The sequence below is a fragment of the Cherax quadricarinatus genome, chromosome 36 (genome assembly GCF_038502225.1).
Source record: "Cherax quadricarinatus isolate ZL_2023a chromosome 36, ASM3850222v1, whole genome shotgun sequence".
NCBI classification, from domain to species: Eukaryota; Metazoa; Arthropoda; class Malacostraca; order Decapoda; family Parastacidae; genus Cherax; species Cherax quadricarinatus.
Window position 1 is genome coordinate 30,155,285 of NC_091327.1, and position 26,644 is coordinate 30,181,928.

A 26,644-nucleotide genomic window follows, 5' to 3' on the forward strand; every position below is an offset into this window, starting at 1 on the left:
CAGCCGTTGATGAGACAGAAGCCATAGAGAAAACCAACAGTGATGAGGGCAGAAAAGTCACTGAGAAAAAGGAAAATAATAAGAGCATGGATGAGGAGGACAAGTCCTATGTAAAGAAGCTTTTCTCAAATGATGAATCTACAGACAAGGTACGTTGGGTTGAAGGGGCAGTTAAAAGTGGTAAAATAAAATTGATACAGTCCCCATCCCTTTATCTGAAATTCTGAAATTCGAAAAGTTCCAAAAACTGAAGTTTTTTCATGGAGTGTGGATCGTCAGTCATCTCTACATAACTCCAACACTGCCAGTTGTGTCATAAGAGCATAAGAAAGGAGGAACACTGCAGCAGACCTGTTGGCCCATACTAGGCAGGTCCTTCAAAAATCTGACCCACTAACAGAATAAACTCTACCCAAGCAATAAGCTTTGACAATTCTATTGCTTGGGTAGAGTTTATTCTGTTAGTGGGTTGGATTTGTGAAGGCCTGCCTAGTGTGGGCCAACAGACCTATTGCAGTGTTCCTCCTTTCTTATGTTCTTATGGGTGAGAGGGGTTGGATGTGAGTGGGACTTGCACAAGAGTAAAGAGAATTATCAAAGCTTATTGAATGGGTAGCACTGAAAATTGAGTTGGGCAAATATTCTGTTAGTGGGATGGAATATGGCATTGAGCATTTGCTTTATGCTTGTTTCTCTGCATGTGCCTATAAATTTTTTGTTACAGGAAGATTGCTTTGATTGTGGTGTCCATTTTTATATATAATTATGTAGACCCTACAATTATGGAAAAATCCATGAAAGTACTGTGAAGATAGAAGCAGGGTTTGGTGGTGTTAAAGGGTATGGCAGTGAATACATCAGCCATTGCCATCAGTAAAATGCTGCTAACTGCCTCCTCCATGAATGTGAATGTCTTGCTCCTCTATTGTCAAATAGTTGTATGTAGTAGATAGCAGAAGGCATTGCTAAAGGCCCAAGATAGGAAAAAATCAGTAGAGCTAGTAAGGTTGGGAGGTAAGGAGGGAGAAAAAGTTTGCTTGTATATTCTTTTCTTTCAACGCACCGGCCGTATCCCACTGAGGCGGGGTGACCCAAAAAGAAAAACGAAAATGTCTTCTTTTACATTTAGTAATATATACAGGAGAAGGGGTTACTAGCCCCATGCTCCTACCATTTTAGTTGACTCTTATGACACAAATGGCTTATGGAGGAAGAATTCTGTTCCACTTTCCCATGGAGATAAGTGGAAATAAACAAGAACAAGAACTAGTAAGAAAAACAGAAAAGAACAGAAGGGTCTGTATATATATATGCTTGTACATGCATGTGTAGTGTGACCTTAATATAAGTAGAAGTAGAAAGACCTACCTGAAATTTTGCATGTTAATGAGACAGAAGAAAGACACCAGCAATCCTACCATCATGTAAGCATGTATCACCACAAATATACTTCCAGTACTGAATAATTGTAACATCATAGGCTTTTGTCGTAAATATATGTTTTAACCCTTTCAGCGTTGAGACCCCAAACGTAGATATACGTTTGCTCGCATAGCACTCCAAACATAGATCAACATTTTATTTTTCACTCCTTCAAAATTGGGGCGATAAACCTGAGTTGCCTAGACACGAGAGAATGGATCTTAACACTCAGTGTGTGCAGTATTAAAAAAATCTGGGACCACTTAGTACCTTGTGGAAGCACTAGTTCAATTGAGCGACAGCTAGAGCAAATACTGTGGCAAAAACCAGGGATTCACTGATGTCATGTCGCATTAACACTCCCGTTTTAAGAGGAAAGTAAAAATAGGTTAGATAAATACATGAGTGGGTGTGGGTGGGTGCGAGTTGGACCTGACTAGCTTGTGCTACTAGGTCTGATGCCATGCTCCTTCCTTCAGTGGATGTGACCTGACTAGGTGGGTCATTGGTCTTAGCCAGGGGGTGACATGGACCTGCCTTGCATGGGCCAGTAGGCCTGCTGCAGTGTTCCTTCTTTCTCATGTTCTTATGCATTCGGCAGGCTGGCTGGCTTTGGCTGTCTCTGGCTGTCTCTCTGTCTATCTGTCAGTATCTCTGTTTATATCTTTGCCTGTCTGTATATCTATATATATCTGTCTCTCACATGTACACATAAGTACAGTTATTATACATAGTGTAAATTACCTAGGATAACCAAAAAATTCAAGGCAAAGTGTATACTGTGCTTGTAGATACAAGTCATTAATAATCATGACACAATATGTATTTTTACTTGCTTAGGAATCAGGGAGTAGCTTGTAAACCAACAGTTTTACAGCCGCTCACTGAGACAGAGAAAGGAGACGGAGACAGACACACACAGGTAGACAGATAAGCAGAGCTAAACAGACATAAGCAGAGCTAGACACATAGACATGTTTGTGTGTAACAGTGAAAACAAATAAAGCGAGGGTTCTTGAAGTTACTGCTCCATTTATCAAGTGTCACTGGGCTGTCAGCACATTTTTCTACATGTTATAGGATTAAAAAAAATTTTTAGGGTCAGTACTTACTGAGATATAAGCCTGCAAAATTGGCTCTGGATGCTCACCTGACAGCAATTTCGATTCCTGCCACCTGAAGAAGTGTTGCCGATATACCCTTTTTTCTCGTTTTTATTTTAACATGTATATTTTTTATTATGATAATTGCAATTTATAATAGTTCTTGTGATTTCATAGCCAATCTTTGTTCTGGCACTAGTATTAGGTACAGGAATAGTACTCAAATAGTCACAATGACATTGACAAGTGAACATTTACACCTGCCTGGGTTATTTACTAATATCTAGAAATATAAAGTACAGTGGTCCCTCGATAATCGTCGGGCTCGATAGTCGTCCTTTTCGGAAATTGTCGTGTTATTTTTGTCCAAACATTGGCTCGCAAATGGTTGGTTGACTCGTTAATCATCGTTCGTCCTGTTCGCGTACTCAGGGCTCTGAGCCACCTCGGCCTCCCTTCCCAGCCAGTGTGCCATTGTTTACCAGTGAGCGACGGTCCCCTCGCTTGTTCATACAAAATATTTCATAATATTCCATTCATTTTAGTGCTTGCAAGTGCTAAATAAGCTACCATGGCTCCAAAGAAAGCTCCTAGTGCCAAGCCTTTGGTAAAGAAGGTGAGAAATACGATTGAATTTAAGAAAAACATCGTTGAACAATATGTAAGTGGCATACGTGTGGCCGAACTGGCCAGGATGTATAACAAACCCCATACAACCATATATTCCATCGTGACAAAGAAAAGGGAAATCAAGGAAGCTTTTGTTGTTGGAGAAAATTGTGGCCAGATTGTGTCCACAAGAGGGATTTTGAAGGGTTTGTGGCTGACCCTGATGAGCCTATGTCAGTTGTGAAATCTTCTGTGGCATTGGGGAGTTCCATGGGGTTGGATGTGAGTTTGGAGGATGTGGAAGAGTTGGTGGAGGACCACAATGAAGAGCTAACCTCTGAGGAGCTGCAAGAGCTTCAGCAGGAACAGCAACAGATCGCAGCTCAGAATCTTGCTGCAGAGGAGGAGGAAGAGAGATGCAAGAAGGTGCCTTTTTCAGAAATTAAGGAGATTTTTGAAATGTGGGGTAGGATGGAAAGATTTATGGAGAAAGATCACCGTGAGAAGGATGTTGCAAGCTATATCGGCAACTTGTACAGTGACAGAGTCTTGGCCCATTTTAGGGAAGTTTTGAAGAGACACCAGAAACAGAGCTCTCTGGACAATTTTTTTTCGAGACAGGACTCCAGTGACTCTCAAGCTGGTCCTAGTGGCATTAAGAAACAGAGAAGAGAAGTAACCCCAGAAAAGGACTTGGTACCTGAGGTGTTGATGGAAGGGGATTACCCTTCCGAACAGTAACTAATCCAATCTCTCTCCTCCTTCAGTCTTCCATACAATAAGAAGAATCGCCAGTAAAGGTTAATGTTTCATTCATCATGTCCCATTTTATTGTTTATGTACTACATCTATATTTCATGTAAAGGAATTTTTTGTTTTAATACTTCTGGGTGTCAGGAACGGATTAATTGTATTTACATTATTTCTTATGGGGAAAATTGATTCGAAAATCGTCTATTTCAATAATCGTCGCACTTCCAGGAACTGATTAACAACGATAAACGAGGGACCACTGTATTTATAGGTCCCAGCAGTGTTTTAGACATGCTGGAGTATACCTTGAAGCATGGTGTTATGAAATGCATCCCTATACTGTTGACAGCCCAGTGACATTTGATAAATGCCCACTGCTTCAGCTAACGCTCAGCTGTATTTGTTATCATTTACACACAGACATGTCTTGTCTGTCTATCTCTGCTTATCTGTCTAGCTCTGCTTATCTTTTTTTCTGTATCTTGAGTATATGTGAACCTCCTTGAAGAATGGTGTTCTGACAGCTGTTGACAGCTCAGTAACATTTGATAAATGGGTACTGGGAAACCCTGGTTTATTTGTTTACATTGATACACACAAACATGTTTGTCTGTCTGTCTGTCTATCTATCTATGCCTGGAATTTTTGGGTTATTCTAGGTAATTTACACTATGTCTAATAACTGCAATTATGTGTACATGTGAGAGACACAGATAGACAGAGATATAGACAGATATAGAAATATAGACAGCCAGAGCCAGCCAGCCAGCCAGCCTGCCGAATATATAAGAACATAAGAAAGTAGGAACACTGCAGCAGGCCTACTGGCCCATGCAAGGCAAGTCCATGTCCCGCCCCCTTCCCGGCTAAGACCAATGACCCACTTAGTCAGGTCACATCCACTGAAGGAAGGAGCACGACAGCAGACCTAGTAGCTCAAGCTAGTCAGGTCCAACTCACACCCACCCACACTCACTCATGTATTTAGCTAACTCTCGCTGTATTTGTTATCACTGTTACACACAAACATGTCTGTCTGTCTGTCTCTGTGTATCTGTATTTGTCTGCCTGTCTGTCTCTGCTTATCTGTCTTTCTGTCTGCCTGGAGTATAATATGAAACTCCTTGAAGAATGGTGTTATGACATCTGTTGACAGCTCAGTGACATTTGATAAATGGGCACTCAGGGAACCCTGGCTTTATTTGTTTTCACTGATACAAACATGTTTGCCTGTCTCTGTCTGTCTACCTATCTGTCTGTCTATCTTTGCCTGGAATTTTTGGGTTATTCTAGGTAATTTACACTATGTATAATAACTGTACTTATGTGTCTTATGTGTACTTAAGACAGAGAGACAGCCATAGATAGCGAAAGCAAGCCAGCTGGCCAGGCTGCCAAATACATAAGAACTTAAGAAAGAAGGAACACTGCAGCAGGCTTACTGGCCCATGCAAGGCAGGTCCATGTCAACCCCCCCCCCCCCTCCCCAGATTAGACCAGTGACTCAGCTAGTCAGGTCACATCCACTGAAGGAAGGAGCATGACATTGGACCTAGTAGCACAAGCTAATCGGGTCTACCTCACACTCACCCACACTCACTCGTGTATTTATCTAACCTATTTTTACTTTCCTCTTGAAAGGTGAGTGTTAATGTGACATGGCATCTGTGAATCATTGGTGTTTGCCACACTATTTGCTCTAACTGGCACTCAATTGAACTGGTGCTCCCACAAGGTAATAAGTGCTCCCAGATTTTTTTAATACTGCGCACACTGAGTGCACAGACCCATTCTTTCATGTCTAAGCGACTCAAGCCTAATGTGACAAATTTGAAGGAATGAAAAATAAAATGTAGATCTACGTTCGAAGCTCTACGCATCAAACGTAGATCTGTGTTTGGACAGTTTAAGGGTTAACTCTCTCTCTGTATCGAAAAATAAAAAAAAAATTATTTTTTCTTAAGAAATGATTGAGAATCTTTTCTCGATGGTAATGACACCAAAAGTACGAAATTTAATGGAAAACTTAGGAAATTACGCTCTTGCGAAGTTAGTGATCTCTGCAATATTTACGCATTGACGATTTCACCCAGTTTGAGCCCTATTTTTGGCCAATTCCATTGCTCCAGTTGACTTAAATCATAGCTATTTCACTAGAACTCCATTTGTTCTATCGATTGAGTACGAGAAACCACCCATTTACTGATTTCAACTACCCAATAAAGTGGTCAGAAATTGGCAATTTGGCCAATTTCACACAAATTTCAAAATATGGTAATTTCAAAATAGGGTCCAGAATTAACAAGGCAGACATTCCTGCCACTAAAATAACATTTTCTCTGTTAATTAAACACATCTCCAGGCCCCTCTTATATTACTCTTGCTTTCCATTTTGAATTTTTATTCTCAAAAAATAGAAGGTTTAGTGTTATGCAGACTACTGTAGTATTATAATTGTATAAATAATGTCAATCCATTTGTGACTGTGTATTAGACTGGTCAGTTGGACACATATTGGGCAGTGATGTCATTTGTGCAGTACTCTTGAACATCGGCAAAAATCGAACATTTCTGCTATTTTGAGCTCAATTTCAAGGTACTTTTCATCGTGAAACCAATCAAAATCATCTCCATTTCTGTAATATATCTTTCATTCTATCAAATGAGACCAAGAAAACAAGAATACAACCGTAAATACCACACAAAAATACACCGCAATGTCACTGTTTTAAACCAGAAACACGGTCGGAGTTTTTTTTTTTTCTCGTGCATTGCGTGCTGCAGGATTTTTTTTATGCTACACACACTGACCATGCAGACCCATTCTTTCATATGTAGGCCTACCAGCTTTCTTCCACCAGATTTGAAGGAGCTAGAATTTTGGCGTAGTATTACAGGACCGACACTGAAAGGGTTCAAGTAGTCTGTTTTCGTAGTCTGGAAGACGTGCAGGTGTTATGGACACAATGTTTGTTTAGCCCAGGATATTCTCTCAAACCTACTTAATCGATTTTTTCAACACGCTGGCCATCTACCACCGAGGTAGGGTGACCTGAAAAAGAATCACTTGCACCATCATTCACACTATCACTGTCTTGCCAGAAGTGCACAAATACAATAGTTTGAGTGTCCCTCCAAATAGCAAATATCCCACCCCTCCTTTAGAGTGCAGACACTGTACTTCCCACCTCCAGGACTCAAGTCCTGCTGATCAGTTTCCCTGAATCCCTTCACAAAATGTTACCTTGCTCACACTCCAACAGCTCGTTAGGTCCCAAAAACTATTTGCTTACACCCCTATCTAACGTGTTCACACATGCCTACTGGATGTCAAAGCCCCTTTCACACAAAACCTCCTTTACACCTTCTCTCCATCCTTTTCTAGGACAACCCTTACCTTGCCTTCCCTCTGCTACATAGTTATACTCCCTCCAAGTTATCCTATTTTGCTCCATCCTCTCTAAATGACCAAGCCACCTGAGCAACTTCTCAGCCCTCTGGCAAATACTTTTAGTAACTTTGCACCTCATCCTCCTCCTAATCTCCAAACTACGAATTCTCTGCATAATATTTACACCACACATTGCCCTCAGACATGACATCTCCACTGCCTCCAACCTCCTCCTCACTACAGCATTCCTAACCCAGGCTTTACACCCATATGTGTTGGTACCACTATACTCTCATACAGTTCCCTCATTTTCCTCTGTGGATAATGTTCTTTGTCTCCACAGATACCTCAGTGCACCACTCGCCTTTTGCTTTTCATCATTTCTGTGGTTCACCTTGTCTTTCATATGCCCATCCACTGACACAAATAATTAACCTAGGATTTTCCAATATAGTCAGACAATGTGGCTATTTTCATGTTTTGAGGAATATTACACATTGAAATACCTCTAATATTCTAAGTATTCCTTGTACATAGTATTACAAGGCCAAAGTAGTAAACAGAATAAAAAACAATTATTTTGCCTATATATGCTGTGCATATATTCTAAGTGGAGCAGTGTTGAGTTAGGCATTTCCCCATGTTTGATGTACTAAAACATTTGAAACATATTTAATATCACAAACAACTAGTGTACATAGTGTTAAACATCAAAAGCAATTAAAAAACTGAAAAAATAATCATAATTTGTTATCGGTAAACTGTGAAACATAAGGTTGTAAATTGTATGGTGATATTGACAAAGACACTTGTGTACAGTTCATGACATTTATTATTCCTTTAATAAATGTCTTGAGCTGTACACAAAAGTGTCCTTTTTCCACATGTAAAAGTAGATATAGCTGCTGCATTTACCCCACTGTTTTTAGTTTTTATGAGATTCCACTCAGTTTAGTCTCATTCGATTAATAAAAATGCACTATTTCATTCTATAAGAAAAATATTTATTTTCAAAATATTCCCACACACACAGGATTTTTTTTTTGGGGGGGGTATGCCATAGTTTAAAGGCTAAATTATTTTTTTATTATCACACTGGCCGATTCCCACCAAGGCAGGGTGGCCCGAAAAAGAAAAACTTCCACCATCATTCACTCCATCACTGTCTTGCCAGAAGGGTGCTTTACACTACAGTTTTTAAACTGCAGCATTAACACCCCTCCTTCAGAGTGCAGGCACTGTACTTTCCATCTCCAGGACTCAAGTCCGGCCTGCCGGTTTCCCTGAACCCCTTCATAAATGTTACTTTGCTCACACTCAAACAGCACGTCAAGTATTAAAAACCATTTGTCTCCATTCACTCCTATCAAACACGCTCATGCATGCCTGCTGGAAGTCCAAGCCCCTCGCACACAAAACCTCCTTTACCCTCTCCCTCCAACCTTTCCTAGGCTAAATGTCAGCTTAAAAATTGGTCTGTAGTTACTGAGTTCTGGTAAAGGTTTCCCTTTTTATGGATTAGCATAACCCTTGTTAGCTTATGTCTGGGAAAGTTTTGATTTCTATAGATTTTTTGAATATTGCTGCAGTGGTAGGTACTAACACGTGAGTAACTTTATTATACAGTGGTACCTTGACTTAAGAGTGCCCCAACTTATGAGTTTTCCGAGTTATGAGCCGTCGCTCAGTTGATTTTTTGCTTTGAATTGCGACCCAAAATCCGAGTTATGAGCGAATTTCAGATATGCCACCATTCATTTGAAAGAAGAAATATCATAAACCTTGATGATAACCAGTGTGTAACATCCTTTCAGTTTTGATACCACTGGTTGTGTCATCCTGCCAGAATGTTCTATAATGTATGCCCTAAGTAAAGAGAAACAATTCTGGAACATGTGTAATACATGTTCAGCAGGCTGGCTGCCTGGCTGGCTGATTTGCTTTGACTGTCTCTATCTCCTCCTGTCTGTCTGTGTCTCTGTCTCACAGGTACACATAAATACAGTTATATATAGTGTAAATTACCTAGGATAAGCCAAAAAATCCAAATATGTAGATATAAGGCATATTAAGCATGACTGGCAAGAAATACACATTTTCACTTGTTCAGGAACCAAGACGTGACTGACTCTGCATCGTGTGTAATACTTGTTGGTTCATGAGTGGCTCTCTTTCTGAGACAGAGACAAGTAGAGAGACAGGAAGACAAACAGACAGACAGGCATGTTTATGTGTAACTGAAAAATAAAGCCAAGGCAGTGCACGATCATTAAATGTCGCTCCACGAGTGTCACTCCACTGGCAGTGGAGTGACACTCATCTTACACAGTGCTTCAAGGAGTTTCATATGTACTCCAGCATTTCTAAAACATTGCTGGGACCTGTCAAAACAGACAAAAATAATTTCTTATTTATAAATACATTTTTCTTATTTAAAAACCTGTAACAAAAAAATTGGGGTGGTTTTGGGGGGAGGCTGGAACGGATTAATGGTACTTCAGTTCATTTCAGTGAGGAAAATTTATTTGATGTATGAGCAAATTGAGTTATGAGTTCTGTCATGGAACGAATTAAACTCAGAAGTCAAGGTACCACTGTACATACAGTACACCGTCACTTAGCACGAGTTTATTTGGCACGATTTGAGTATAACATGATTGAAGAATTGCGACACATTTTTATGTAACACATCATATGATCAATTTAACACGATTCGTGGGAAGGGAAAATTTTTTGAGTGTGTGGTTGCCCACGGTGGGTTATACCATTGAGTCAGTGGGGGAAGCCTACTGCCATCCCCCCTGCGACCCACACCCACCATGCTCCCAGCCTCCAGTTCGGTTCATACGTGTGCTGGACGAAGGTACTCGGGAACCTAGATGTGTTTATATACATACGTACAGGTCTCCCTCAACATTTGCGAGGGTTAGGGGATCAAGAGCCTCGCAAATGTTGAAAAATCGCGAATGTTTGGTGCCCCAATATATTACAGGGAAATATTTATTTATTTATTTATTTAAGCATACATACAGAGGTACAAAAAATACAGGTAAGAGCAGCATGCCAAAGCCACTTATATGCATAGCATTACGGGCTGGCTTAAAATTAACTTAAGATTAACTAAGCAATGATGAAATCAGTGATAAAACATTATTGTAAACAGATAACTATAAAGCACAAATGAGTATTACAAAGACAGGTCATATGGTTGCTTGCATTGCTGTACATTCAGTCGAATGGAGTATTCTGTTAGGTAGTGTATTTAAAAAAATAATAAAGTTAGATTGGGTCCTAGGTTTAACATTTGTGTGATATAATTGTGAGTAACATATAGGATATACAATTTATAAGGTTCAGTTATTCAGTATTTATTTGGTTTTGAGTGAGTAAGTGATCTTTGAGAAGAGACTTGAATTTATAAACAGGTAGTGTTTCTTTTATATTTACAGGTAATGAATTCCAGATTTTAGGGCCTTTTATGTGCATTGAGTTTTTGCATAGCGTGAGATGGACACGAGGAACATCAAAGAGTGATCTGTGCCTTGTGTTATGGTCATGTGTTCTGTTGAGGTTGGCAAGGAGATGTTTGAGGGGAGGGTTAATATCAGAGTTAAGTGTTCTATGTATGTAATAGGTGCATTAATAAGTATGGATGTTTTGTATGGTGAGTAGGTTGAGTGTTTTGAATATTGGTGGAGTGTGTTGCCTGTAGTGAGAATTTGTTATCATTCTAACTGCAGCCTTTTGTTGGGTAATTAGTGGTCTGAGATGGTTAATTGTTGTTGAGCCCCATGCACAAATTCCATAGGTGAGATAGGGGTAAATAAGAGAGTGATAAAGGGTCAGGAGGGCTGACTGTGGAACATAGTACCGTATCTTCGATAGTATGCTTACAGTCTTGGAAATTTTCTTAGAAATTTGTTGTATATGTGTATGAAATTTGAGTCTATTATCAAGGTGGATTCCTAAGAATTTTCCCTCTGTTACCTTTGTGATAGGTGATCCGTTTATTGTTATGTTAAGAGGTACATCTGTAGCTCTGTTACCAAACTGAATGAAGTAGGTTTTGTCAATGTTTAGTGTAAGTTTGTTAGTCCTCATCCAGGTAGATATTTTCTGTAATTCTGTGTTTACAGTATTGGCTAGCGTGACTGGGCTCGGGTGAGAGAAGACGTATGTAGTGTCATCTGCAAAAAGTGTGGGTGTGAGTAATTGCGAAGCATTTGGTAGGTCATTTATGTATAGGAGAAAGAGAAGAGGGCCAAGGACACTTCCCTGTGGGACACCAACTGTAATTGGTTGTGCGGAAGAGCTTGCCCCATTTGCGTACACATATTGGCTTCTGTTGCTGAGGTAAGACTTGAGGTAGTTGAGGGAGTGCCCTCTAATACCATAGTGTGACAATTTTACGTGGAGCAAGTCATGGTCAACTGTATCAAAAGCTTTACGTAAGTCAATGAAGATACCCAGTGGGACTTCTTTTTTCTCTATTGCAGTGTATATATGTTCTAGCATGTGTATAATAGCATCATTAGTATTTTTATTAGGCCTGAATCCAAATTGGCAGGGGTTGAGAATGTTTTGAGAGATGAGGTAGGAGTAGATTCGTTTATGAATTAATTTTTCGAAGATTTTTGAGAGAGGGTGTAAATTGGATATTGGCCTATAGTTATTCAACTCTGTTTGGTCTCCTCCTTTATGGATCGGGGTGACCCTTGCTATTTTGAGAACTGTAGGGAAGGTGGAGGATTCAATGGATTTGTTAGTGTTGCAATGATTGGTGATAGTACTTGTGACGCTTTTTTGTATATAAAGGGTGGTAAGGTATTTAAATCTCCTGCCTTGTTTTTCAGTGCGTTGATAATAAGGGAGACTTCGTATGGGTTAGTCGGAGCTAGGAACAGTGTGTTCGGGTAGTTGCCAGTGAGGTAGTCATTTGGTGGGGTATCTGAGCTTGGGATTTTATTGGCAAGGTTTTGACCTATAGTGGAGAAGAAATCATTGAGTCTGTTTGCTGTTTCTGTTGGTGGGAGTTGGGGTTCATCTGATTTTGCTAATTTTATTTTGCTATGTCGTGATATCTTTTTTGTTCCCAGAATTTCTGATAGGGTCTTCCAGGTCTTTTTTATATCACCTCGTAAGTTGGATAATCTGTTCTCATAATACAATTTTTTTGCCCTTCTTATCAGGCTGGTTAGGATTGACGAGTAACGTTTTGTTTGGTCTATGGTTATGTGACCCATTCTGTACTGTTTTTCATATCGGTGTTTTGTATTTATGGATTTGAGAATGCTGGGTGTTAGCCAGGGACTGTTCAGTCTCTTAGCTGTCATCTGTTTAGTTTTTTTAGGGCAGTGCTTGTTATAAAGGTATTGGGTCTTTTTTAGAAAATTATTAAAACATTCGTCAATATCTGTATAGATTTCTAAATAAATAAAATAATCTATGTATATACATGTATATACGTACATGCTCCTCCCACTCATATATTTGTTCAATCTCTCTTTAAAGCTACCCAAGGTCCTATCAAAGCTAAAACCTTGGGTAGCTTCACATTTAGGTTGGATAAATGCATAAGTGAGAGGGGGTTGGATTTGAGTGGGACTTGAATGTGAGTAAATAGAATGCTCAAAGCTTATTGCTTGGGTAGCATTTATTCTGTTAGTGGGTTGGATTTGTGAAGGACCTGAATAGTATGGGCCAACAGGTCTACTGAAGTGTTCCTCCTTTCTTATGTTCTCATGAACAGTCATAAAATACGTACCTGAGAACATTGTAAAATATTGTACTGCCTCCACCACTGCCTTTGTATTTTTATACAATTTCTTTCTTCAATTCTTTCGTGCTTCTCAGTTTCTTTACCAAAATTTATTTGGGCCCATGGTTAATTATGTAGCAGTCACAGTCAATCAACAAGCACCAAACACAATGAATTATTGTGAAATGTTTGGAAGAGCACAGAGGATAATGCTCACTCCAGCATAAACAAAGCCATACTGACTGACGATGCCTCTACCACCCACTGCTTCAACCCTCGTATTTATTATTATTATATTATTATTATTATTATTATTATTATTAGTATTAGCAGTCATGAATGGGTTGACATTATTTATACTGTAGTTTAATAAATAATGAACAAACAAAACACTCACCACTCGTAAGGCAGACGAACTCTGATGACTTGTGATGAGTAAAAAAATTTAAATTATAATTCTTTGTTTCTCTATTGATATTACATGCAGTTACTGATGACAGTTGAATGGAGATGATTATATGGAGTGTAACTGCATGGCATGATGAGACTAGTGTGTGGATTTTAAGTCTTCACTGCCTCAGGTGAGGCAGTAGTAGTGGCAGGCTTCCTTGTGAAGAACATTGTGATAGGCAACTGAGACCGTTTCCTCTTCATATCTACAAACAGAGTTTGGTAGAGAATTATGGTCTTATCAAGGTCATTCATCACCTTCAAAGCCCTCAACATCGATGGGTCTATGTCGTATATAAATTGTTTGAGCTGCGCTGTCATTCTCATCACCTGCCCAAGTTTTTCAAGGGTGAGGGCTTGAGGTTGATTGGCTTCAGCAACACTCTCCTCTTCTTCAACCTCATTCTCTGCCTGCACAATCTCCAACAATTCTTCATCATTTAGGCCCAGTGCATGTTCTTCAACCAGTTCTCTCACCTCACCCTCCTTCATGTCCTCAAACCCTTCACCACCAACTTGCCTTGCGAACTCCACAGTCTTCCTCACAGCTTTGTTAACCTCGTCTTGAGGAGCAAATCCAACAAAATCACACACACACTCTGGCCACAAAGCCCTCCAAAAACCATTCACCATCTGAGGTTGCAAATCCTTCATGCTATCATGCACTATTGAGAGGCAGTCAGCGATGGTGAATTCTTTCCAATATTGAGTGACACTTGTATCTGGATCTGCATCCAACATGTTGTGGAGCCTTTGCATTGACCTTCGTGTGTAGTAGGCTTTAAATGTAGCTATCACACCCTGATCAAGAGGTTGTATCAGGGAGGTTGTGTTTGGCGGCATGAACACAACATCATCACACATTCCCTCCAATGATGGTGGGTGACCTGGAGCATTATCAAGAAGCAGGAGGATTTTGTTTGGGAGGCCCTTCTCTTGTAGATATGCCCGTACCTCCGTCAGGAAGCAGTGGTGAAACCAGTCCATACAGATGATGTTGGTGGTCCATGCTTTCGGATTGTTCATCCAGAATACTGGAAGGAGATTCTTATTGTCCCTTCAGTGCTCTGGGGTTGGGACATTTATAAATAAAGCCTGGCTTTATCATGTGCCCAGCAGCATTAGCACATAGCATTAATGTGCATCAGTCTTTTGCAGCCTTTAACCCTGGTGCAATTTTTTCCTCCTTGGCAATGAAGGTCCTGGCAGGCATCTTCTTCCAATACAGAGCTGTTTCATCCATATTCCACACCTGCTCAGGTGTGTATCCCTTCTCATCGATGATTTTTTTCAAAGCACCAGGGAATGCAGCTGCCAAAACATGATCTGCCGATCTTGATTCTCCACTCATCTTCAGGCTGTGCAGGGAGAACCGTCTCTTAAATTTTTCAAACCATCCTTTACTTGCTAGGAAGTCAGGATAGCTAGGTTCTGCACTGGTGCTAGGCTCACGACTAGCCAACATATCATACAAAGTCTTTCCCTTTACACGAATCGAATTGCTGTCTATGGGATTTCCTTTTCTATTTTGGTCTGAAATCCACACAAATAATGCTGATTCCATCTTTGACATTACACTGTTTCTTACTTGTGACACTTGCTTGACTGAGGGAGGAGCAGTAGATGCTAGTGCCGCCTTTATCTCACCTCATTTTTCTTGATGGAGTGCACTGTGCTTTCGTTTACATTGAATAATTTTCCAATGGCAGAAATGCTCAAATTACTTGTCCTACACTTGTCTAGCAATTTCACCTTCTGCTCAAGATTCATGACTTTCTTTGAGCGCTTAGGGGTTGGCTCATCAATAGCGGTTACTGCTCCCTTGAGGGCCATACTTTCACCACCACACAAACAGCAAAGACCGACTCGCACAGTGGCTGGAGACTGACTGAGTGAGTGAGTGGTGGGCGGGAGGGCTGGCTGCCAGTTGCAGGGGGTCAGAGGGAGGGTAGTAGGGACGCGCGAGTGGCGGGAAACTCAATATATGATTTGGCAGCTGGGAATTTAGCGGCTGAGAATTCGCGAATGTGTGAAGCCCGCGAAAGTTGAAAACGTGAATGTTGAGGGAGACCTGTATTTTCTTAATTTCATTGCCATTTGTTAAATCTGCCAACAATAATGGCACCCAGTAAGCATACAAGTGTTGCTGAAAGTGACAAGAAAAGGTTTAAGCGTTCAAGTCTAGGAATTGCGAAGAAAATTGAGATATTAGACAAGCTTAAGAGTGGGTCACGCGTGGTGGATATAGTGAGGGCCTATGGCCCATGGCCTTAATGAAGCGTTGGTTCATACAATTAAAAAGAACGAGGCAAATATACGAGCTTGTGTAATGAATAACTCAAGATGTCATCTCATGAAAAGAATGACATGTAGGTCCCAACAAGTAAATAAAACGGAAAACTTGTTGCTTGAGTGGATTGAACAAAAGACAAAGAAAGGTGCACCACTTAATTTCCTCTTAATTAGGGAAAAGGCCTTACAGTTGTTTAAAGCAGTGTGTGATAAGGAAGGAAAGCCTGAAAAAGTGTCTTTAGCACAGCTTTAAGTTGCATAATAAGTTACATAATAAGTTTTCTGGTGAAAGTGCTTCAGCTGATCATACAGCAGGAAGTAATTTTCCTGCTGAATTGCAGGAAAATTATTTCTGAGGGTAGCTATGAGCCACATCAAGTGTTTAATGCTGACGAGACAAGTGTTTTTTGGAAAAAAATGCCAACATGAACTTATATCAGTCAGCAAGAGAAGAGTGCAATGGGCTTCAAGGCAGCAAAGGACCGCTTCACCTTGCTCCTTTGCGGTAATGCATCAGGTGATTTCAAGCATAAGCTCATGGTTATTTACCGCTCTAAGAATCCTCGTGCTTTGAAAGGTGTAGATAAAAACACCTTACCAGTAATTTGGAGGTCAAACCAGTCAGCATGGATGACAGAGGAAATATTTATTGACTGGTTTAACCCTTCTGGGGTTGGTGCTGTACTAGTACGGCTTGCACGCCAGGGTTGGTGCCATACTAGTGCACATAAATTCTAGCACCTTCAAATCTAGCGAATGGGTCTATGTGGTCAGTGTGTACAGTATAAAAAATTCCTGCAGCACACAGTGCATAATGAGAAAAAAAATCTCCGTGTTTTTTCTTTAAAACAGCAACTTTGCAGTGTATTTTCGTATGCTATTTATGGTTGCATTCTAGTTTTCCTGGTCTCATTTTATAGAATGAAAGACATATTACAGAAATTTAGATGATTTTGATTGGTTTCACAATGAAAAGTGCCTTGAAATTGAGCTGAAAGTAGCAGAAATGTTCGATTTTTGCCAAAGTTCAAAAGTAAACAAATCATGCCATGCGTCCAATACACGTCAACTGGTGAGTCTAATATTCTTTCACAAGTGTGCTGATATTATTTATACCATTTCTACACTAATGCAGTAGTCTGCATAACAGTAAATCTTCTATTTATTGTGAGAATAAAAGTTCAAACTGGAAAGCTAAAGAAATGTAAGAGAGGCCTGGGGACGTGACTAATGAATAGGAAAAAATTATTTTAGTGCCAGGAATGTCTGTCTTGTTTATTCTGGACTCTATTTGGAAATTGGCATCTTTTGAAATTTGTGTGAAATTGGCAAAATTGCGAATTTCTGACCACTTTATTGGATAGTTGAAATCGGTAAATGGGTTGTTTCTTGTACTTATTTGATAGAAAAAATGGAGTTCTAGCGATATACAGTGGATCCCCGCATACCGTTGGCATCACATAACGATTAATCCGCATACCGCTTGCTTTAATCGCAAAAATTTTGCCTCGCATACCGCTTAAAAACCCGCTCACCGATTTTCGTCCGAGACGCGTCCAATGTGCGCCCTCAGCCAGCCTCATGTGTGCCGCCAGTGGCATTGTTTACCAGCCAGCCTCCGCGGTAACATCCAAGCATACAATCGGAATATTTCGTATTATTACAGTGTTTTCGGTGCTTTTTCTGGAAAATAAGTGACCATGGGCCCCAAGAAAGCTTCTAGTGCCAACCCTACAGCAATAAGGGTGAGAATTACAATAGAGATGAAGAAAAAGATCATTGATAAGTATGAAAGTGGAGTGCGTGTCTCTGAGCTGGCCAGGTTGTATAATAAACCCCAATCAACCATCGCTACTATTGGTGGTACAGCTGCTGCTGCTGCTGCACTGTCAGCTGCTGCTGCTGCTGTAGCATCGTCTGCTGCTGCTGTAGCATCGTCTGCTGCTGCTGTAACATCGTCTGTTGCTGCTGTAGCATCGTCTGCTGCTGCTGTAGCATTGTCTGCTGCTGCTGTAGCATCGTCTGCTGCTGCTGTAACATCTTCTGTTGCTGCTGTAGCATCGTCTGCTGCTGCTGTAGCATCGTCTGCTGCTGCTGTAGCATCGTCTGCTGCTGCTGTAACATCGTCTGCTGCTGCTGTAGCATCGTCTGCTGCTGCTGCTGCTGTAGCATCGTCTGCTGCTGCTGCTGCTGTAGCATCGTCTGCTGCTGCTGTAACATCGTCTGTTGCTGCTGTAGCATCGTCTGTTGCTGCTGTAGCATCATCTGCTGCTGCTGTAGCATCGTCTGCTGCTGCTGCTGCTGTAGCATCGTCTGTTGCTGCTGTAGCATCGTCTGCTGCTGCTGTAGCATCGTCTGCTGCTGCTGTAGCATCGTCTGCTGCTGCTGTAACATCGTCAGTTGCTGCTGTAGCATCGTCTGCTGCTGTAGCACTGTCAGCTGCTGCTGCTGCTGCTGTAGCACTGTCAGCTGCTGCTGCTGTAGCACCGTTGTTGGTGTGGCTTATTGAGAATACCAAGAAACAATTAACCCCAGAGGATTTGCCACCCAGGATAACCCAAAAAAGTCAGTGTCATCGAAGACTGTCTAACTTATTTCCATTGGGGTCCTTACTCTTGTCTCCCAGGATGCAACCCACACAAGTCGACTAACACCCAGGTGAACAGGGAAAAATGCCTGGAACTAGTGCTCATATTGGTGAATTTAAAGCCAGCAAAGGTTGGTTTGAGAGATTTAAGAATCGTAGTGGCATACACAGTGTGATAAGGCCTGTTCTGTAAGAAAATGCCAAACAGGACCTACAGTACTCAGGAGGAAAAGGCACTCCCAGGACACAGTGTCTCATCAGTCATTGCTGCATCTTCAATAAAGGTAAGTGTCATTTATTCTTCATTTAGTAGACTAGTACATGCACAATATATACTGTGCATGTACTACTCTACTATTGTGCATGTATCCTTCTCTTTGTGTGTAGGAAAATGTATATTTCATGTGGTAAAAATTTTTTTTTCATACTTTTGGGTGTCTTGCACGGATTAATTTGATTTCCATTATTTCTTATGGGGAAAATTCATTCGCATACCGATTATTTCGCATAACAATGAGCCCTCTTGCACGGATTAAAATCGTTATGCGGGGGTCCACTGTAGTTATGATTTTTGTCGACTGGTACATAGGAAATGGCCGAAAATAGGGCTCAAAGTGGGCGAAATCGCCGACTGCTAACTTCGTGAGAGAATAATTCCGCAAGTTTTCTATTAAATTTCATACTTTTGGTGTCATCATGATTGGGAAAAGATTCTCTATCATTTCATAAGATTTTTTTTTTTAACCCGTAAACGGTCCAAACGTATATATACGTTTTTTCAACATTTGAAAGTATGTAAAAAAAGTAGATCTTCTTTTTGTTTTTTTACATTTGAAAATGTGTAAAAAAAAACTTTGATCTACTTTTTTTTTGTTATATTTGAAAATATGTAAAAAAAATGTAGATCTACTTTTGTAGCAATACACACGTGAACGTAGATCTGCTTGGACCGCTTACGGGTTAAATTTCCGACCCCGAGAACAAGTTTAGGAGAGGGCCTGCTGACCCTGAAAGGGTTAAGCATCGCTTTATTCCTGAAGTCAGGTTTTACCTGCACAGCAAGAACCTTGCATTCAAGGCTCTCTTCATTCTTGATAATTCCCGTACTCATACACAAGCTTTGCTGGATGTGACCCCACATGTAAAAGTTGTATTTTTACCTCCAAATACAACATCTTTAATACAACCACTGAGTCTGGGAGTTATTAAGTCATTTAAGTGTACCTACACAAAAAAGTTATGAAAAAACTAGTTGCATCAGTGCAACTTGGCAGTACCAATCTTCTGGAATAAATTCAACATTGCACATGCTATCAGCTATGCTAGAAGTGCATGGAATGAAGTGCCCCAATCAACATAAAATGCAGGCTGGGGAAGTTATGGCCTTCTGTGGTTAATTCTTTCACTGGTTTCTCCTTGCTTGAGAGTCAGGTTCAGGAAATTGTTCAACTGGCAAGGAGATTACCAGGTGATGGTTTTGAAGATATGAATGAAGATGATGTGAATGAGCTCTTAGAAGATGATGAAGACAGGAGTCCAGAGGAAATGTTAGCAGAGCTTGATGCACAGATACAAGGGAGGGACATAACAGATGATGATGATGATGAAGAACCTGAAGAAAAACAGTTAACATTGCAGCAGTTACGTATGCAGTTCCTTATTATTGGTTAAGTTGCAGACTTTTTCATTGAAGAGGACCCTGACAAATCTACAAGCAGTGCTTTGAAACGGGGTCTAGACCCGCTGATGATGCCTTACCGTCAGCTGTATAATGTATTGCAGGGTAAAACAGCCCAGAGAACCATTACAGAATTTATCCACACTCCAATACAACCATCGACTTTAGTACCAGAACCTCTACCATCCACTTCTGTTGACAACCAACAACCATCCACCTCAGCCAAGTAGGGCCACACCATCCATATCCACTCTCTCCACAATCATTCACACACACCATTATCCACAATTTAAGGTAAGAAATACTATTATTTCTATTGTATTTGTAGTCTTAAGGAGTAATATATCACAACAATGACATGTTCACTTTTATTTTTGTAAGATCTGTTGGTCTAAAAAAAGTTGTTTAGCTTTTTGGGGGGGCTCCCAGGAACATAACCCTATTTTTCCCATAAGTTCTTCAGTTCATGTAGCACGATTTTACATAACACAGCATTTTCAGGAATGTAACTCCCGTGCTAAATAACGGTCTACTGCATATGAATTGTGGTATATTGGCTTTGTTCCCTGCTTTGTTATTTAGTGAATTTTTTATTGGCAGTTACTTTGTGCTGATGATACTGTGCTTTTGGGAGATTCTAAACAGGAGTTGCAAAGGTTAGTGGACAAGTTTGGGAGGGTGTGTAAAGGAAGAAAGTTGAAAGTGAATGCAGTGGAACCTCTACTTACAAGTTTAATCCGTTCCATGACCTTGCTCGCAACTGGATTTGCTCGTTTGCAGAGTCAGTTTTCCTCATTTAAGTTAATTGAAATGGAATTAATTTGTTCCAGTGGAATCCCAGGCACAAGAAAATACTTTAATAATTTCCCTAGTATCTGTACAGCTTATTTATCTATCACAATTCATGTAATATGACATAAACAATATTAATAACATAGAAACACGATATATACACTAGAATGAATAAAATACATGTCATTAGGTATGTGGCTAGTGGTGGTGACAGCCGCCATTGTTGTTGGGGTTTATAGGCCCACCACAGCACCCATTCCTGCTCTTGACTACATGTGTAGAGAACCTAGGATAACCCAAAAAAGACAGACAGAGTGTCTTATAAATGCTGCACTCTTAATGCTACACTTAATTGCTTCACTCTTAATGCTACACTTTCACTGCTGCTTCATGTTGTCTGCCACTGCTGCTTCATGTTGTCTGCCACTGCTGCTTCATGTTGTCTGCTACTGCTACCTCATGTTGTCTGCCACTGCTGCTTCATGTTGTCTGCCACTGCTGCTTCATGTTGTTTGCCACTGCTGCTTCATGTTGTCTGTCACTGCTGCTTCATGTTGTCTGCCACTGCTACCTCATGATGTCTGCCACTGTTGCTTCATGTTGTCTCCCACTGCTGCTTCATGTTGTCTGCCACTGCTACCTCATGATGTCTACCACTGATGTTGCCAAAGAATCAAACATTTCTGCTATTTTGAGCTCAATTTCAAGGTACTTTTCATCGTGAAACCAATTGAAATCATATTTATTTTTGTAGTATATCTTCCATTCTATCACATGAGACCAAATAAAACAAGAATACAACCATAAAAGCCATACAAAAATATACTGCTAAGGGGAGGCTAATGGCTGAGAAGTGAACTCTGTTATTTATGGTCCGATTTCTTTCATTTTTGGTGTACGTTAAGAAACATCTTTTCATCATACATTGCCCAAGTTTCAATAAGATAGTCCAACAAACAACTGAGATCCAATTCCCTAGATGAAGAGCCCTCTCACCAGTGTCAATTAACTTCGCTTGAGGCCCACTCGCATCTGGAAATTTTGCTCGCGTCTGGAAGCAAAAAATCGACCGAGCAGCAGCTCATATCTGGAAAAACTCGCACATGGATGCACTCGTAAGTAGAGGTTCCACTGTACAGACAAGAGTAAGGTGATGAGGGTATCAACCCAGTTAGGTAAAGAAAAATTGGATATTACCTTGGAGGGAGGTAGTATGGAAGATGTGAATGTGTTCAGATACAGTGGTACCTTGACTTAAGAGTTTAATTTATTCCGTGACCAAGCTCGTAACTCAATTTGCTCGTATATCGAATCAATTTTCCTCATTGAAATTAATTGAAATGCCATTAATCTGTTCCAGCCCCCGAAAATCCACCCCAATTTTTTTGTTACAAGTTTCTAAATAAGAAAAATGTATTTATAAATAAGAAATGTTGTATAAAAAATAATAAAACATAAAAGAGAGTGTAAACTTTTTTTATAGTGTATTTACCTTGGAGATCAGATGACTTGGGCTAATGGAAGATGCTGGCAGAGGTGGAGGGTGGAAAAGATAGACACCACCATCACTACTCCACCCACCACCACCACTACTCTACTCACATTTATGACTACTACACCCACCACCTTCACTACTCCACCCACCACAATCACTTCTCCACCCACTACCCTCACTACTCCACCCACTACCATCACTTCTCCACCCACCACCATCACTTCTCCACCCACCACCATCACTTCTCCACCCACCACCATCACTTCTCCACCCACCACCTTCACTACTCACCCACCACCTTCACTACTCCACCCACCATTATAACTACTCCACCCACCATTATCACTACTCCACCCACCATCCTCACTACTCCACCCACCACCCTCACTACTCCACCCACCACCATATCTACTCCACCCACCACTATCACTAGTCCACCATCACTTCTCCACCCACCACACTCACTACTCCACCCACCACTATCAGTACACCCACTGAAGGAACCTCTGTGAGGCAGGTAAATATCACGGAGGCCTTAACCCTTTCAGGGTTTCCGACGTACTAGTACGGCTTATGCACCAGGGTTATTGACGTAGTAGTACGCATAAATTCTAGCGCCTTCAAATCTATCCAGAGAAAGCTGGTAGGCCTACATATGAAAGAATGGGTCTATGTGGTTAGTGTGCACAGTATAAAAAAAATCCTGCAGCACACAGTGCATAGTGAGAAAAAATAACTTTGACCATGTTTTTTATTTAACCCTTAAACTGTCCAAAAGTAGATCTACGTTTGCACGCGTAACGCTCCGAACGTAGATCAAATTTTTTTTACATTGTTTCTTATGGAGAAAATTGAGGTTGGAGTGCTACGCGCACAAACGTAGATCTACGTTTGGACAGTTTAAGGGTTAAAACAGCGACTTTGCACTGTATTTTCGTATGGTATTTTTGGTTGTATTCTAGTTTTCCTGGTCTTATTTTATAGAATGGAAGACATGTTACAGAAATTGAGATGATTTTGATTGGTTTCACAGTGAAAAGTACCTTGAGATTGAGCTCAAAGTAGCAGAAATGTTCGATTTTTTACCAAAGTTCAAAAGTAAACAAATCATGCCATGTGTCCAATACATGTCAACTGGTGAGTCTAATATTTTTTCACAAGTGTGCTGATATTATTTATACCATTTCTACACTAATGCAGTAGTCTGTATAACAGTAAATCTTACATTTTTTGTGAGAATAAAAATTCAAAGTGGAAAGCAAAAGAAATTTAAAAGGGACCTGGAGATGTGCCTAATGAACAGAGAAAAATGTTATTTTAGTGCCAGGAATGTCTGTCTTGCTTATTTTGGACCCTATTTGGAAATTGGCATCTTTTGAAATTTGTGTGAAATTGGCAAAATTGCTAATTTCTGACCACTTTATTGGATAGTTGAAATTGTACTCATTCAATAGAAAAAATGGAGTTCTAGCAAAATAGTTATGATTTTTGTCATTATGATCGGGAAAAGATTCTCTATCTTTTCATAAGAAAAAATAATTTTTCTTTTCCGAAAATTTTTCGACCCTGAGAGTTTAGGAGAGGGCCTCTAAACCCTGAAAGGGTTAATGTTTCTGGAAAAACTCGAGTGTTGAAATGGAGGTTACCTCTTCCCCAGATTTATAAGAAAACCAAACGAGGGACGAGGTGCCTCACTACAATCTGGGATTAGTGTGGGAGTATTATCCTTCCAGTTACGTCTTGGAAGAGCATGTGGGGTGGGACGAAATACCTGACATTCCTCTGGGTACAGAGTTGGATTTGACTTCATATACGCCGCCATGAAGCTCGCTCGTAGCTTGGATTTTTGGCTTGCAACTCAAAGCAAAAAATTGTTCAAGCAACAGCTTGTAACTCAGAAAACTCGTTAGTTGGGGCACTCGTAAGTCAAGGTACCACTGGATTTGGGAGTAGACTTGTTAGTGGATGGATTTATGATGGACTAGGTTAACCATGGAATTGATGAAGGAAAAAAGGTGAGTGATGCATTGAGGTATCTGTGGAGACATAAAAGTTATCCATAGAGGCAAAAAAAGGGAATGTATGAGATTATAGTGGTACCAACACTCTTATATGGGTGTGAAGCACGGGTTGTAAATATTGCAGCAAGGAGAATGCTGGAGGCATTGGAGATGTCGTGTCTAAGGGCAATGTGTGGTGTAAATATTATGCAGAGAATTTGTAGTGTGAAAATCAGGAGGTGTGGAGTTGCTAAAAGTATTATTCAGAGGGCTGAAGAGGGGTTGTTGAAGTGATTTGGTCATTTAGTTAGGATGGAGCAAAATAGATTGACTTGGAGGGTATATAAATCTGTAGTGGAGGGGAGGAGGGGTAGGGGTCATCCTAGGAAAGGATGAAGGGATGAGGTAAAAGAGGTTTTGTGTGGGAGGGGCTTGGATGTGCAGCAGGCATATGTGAGCATGTTTGATAGGAGTGAATGGAGACTAATGGTTTTTGGGACCTGATGAGCTGTTGGAGTGTGAGCAGGGCAATATTTTGTGAAGGGATTCAGGGAAACCTGTTTGCCAGACTTGAGTCCTAGAGGTTGGAAGTACAGTGCCTGTACTTTAAAGGAGAGGTCTGGGATATTGGTTGTTTGGAGTGACATCTAAACTGTCATATCTAGGTGCCTCTGCAAAGACAGTGATCATGTGTGAATGATGGTGAAAGTGTTTCTTGTTTGGGTCACCCTGCCTCTGTGGGAGATGGCCGATGTGGTGCAAAATGTATAGAGAGCTTGGGTAATTATCAGTGAAAAAATCTCTAACTTGGGCATGAGGGGTTGGGATTTTGTTGGCTAGGTTTGATTTATTTTTTAGCACATCGGCTATCTCCCACCAAGGTAGGGTGACCTAAAAGGAAAAAGAGATTTACCACTACTAGTAATTGTAGTGTTGTACGATTCATAGTAATTTATTTGGGCTAAGAAATGGGAGTAAGCATGATTGCTCAAGACATTCAGACGTATAATGGAGGGTGGCAAAGAGCTGTGAAATAGGTCATGAGGGAGGGTTGGTTGATGGCACTTGGGCATGTCATGTATTGCAGTAATGTTAGTGGATGCCTGGGTGTGTAGTGATGTAAGGACAGATTGTCAGGGAGGCAGACAGGCAATCATTGAGTAATGTGCTGATGCTGATGGGTTCACAGGTTTGTTTTGTGGTGAGGGAGAGAGGGAGGAAAGGTTTTCAGTAATACATCTGGTGCCTAGTGAAAACTGAGCATATTTTTGTTCTGAATAGAATATACAGTGGACCCCCGCCTTACGATCAGCTCCCAATGCGACCAATTATGTAAGTGTATTTTTGTAAGTGCTTTTGTACGTGTATTTTTGGGGGTCTGAAACGGACTAATCTAATTCACAATATTCCTTATGGGAACAAATTTGTTCAGCAACGGCACCTGAACAGACTTCTGGAATGAAATAATATCATAAGGCGGGGGTCCACTGTATTTATAATCCTTGTGTACCTTCGTTTCACTTCAAGGTGGTGTCTGTGAAAGAGAAGGGTTCTTGATCCAAGGAATTAGAGCTGTCCTTTCCTTCCTTGAATCTGATTACCTCTTATTTCTCGAGCACTGTATGACCCTCATGAGTTGAGCACCTCATTTGTAATATAATAATGCATCCTCCCTGCAGTGCTGTATGACCCTGCTGGGTTTAGCACTTATTATTATTATTATTATTATTATTATTGTAATATAACCATTGTTTCAGATGCGGCGTCCACTAATGTCTGTGCAGAATAATGCAGTTAGTAGTACACCTCGTTGTCTGCTTCAAGCTAAGCAGTGCAGAACTGTGGAGGAAGAATACAACAAAAATCAGAAAATTATTCTAGGCCAGTTACCTGGTCAGGAGAATGTTTCATCCAGCACACAATTTGTTGAGAATATTTGATGAAAGATTTCATTCCTGCAAGATAAAATGAAATAGACTCAGTACTTCAGTCTGATTAAAAAAAAAAGAAAAAAAAAAAAAGTTTTAATTGCATAAAAGGAGTTCAGAGCAAAATCAAAGCAACCATTACAGTGTTGTTGATTCAGCTTGGTACATCTTAAATATTTTTATAAAGACCTGTACCACACCAGCTCCTGATTCTTCCTGCCTTAAAAAAGTGCAGAGCTTAATCTTTTTCCAGCTGTGGTAAGGTGGTAATTGTCATATTTTATTCACAGAAATGCTAAATTCAAAAGGTATAGCTAGTTGAGAGAGAGGCAAAAATTACAATGTAAAATTATAATTTTTATCTATAATGAATGTTGCTATACTGT

At 40.4% G+C, this 26,644-nt stretch overlaps 1 non-coding gene across 1 annotated transcript; it reads left to right on the forward strand.

Moving 5' to 3' along the window:
* LOC128691454 (uncharacterized) lies at window positions 1–26,404 on the forward strand. Its single transcript, XR_011392826.1, has 2 exons — window positions 1–149; window positions 26,088–26,404. It is a non-coding gene; the product is annotated as an uncharacterized protein (transcript).
* The last annotated feature ends 240 nt before the right edge of the window (window positions 26,405–26,644 follow it).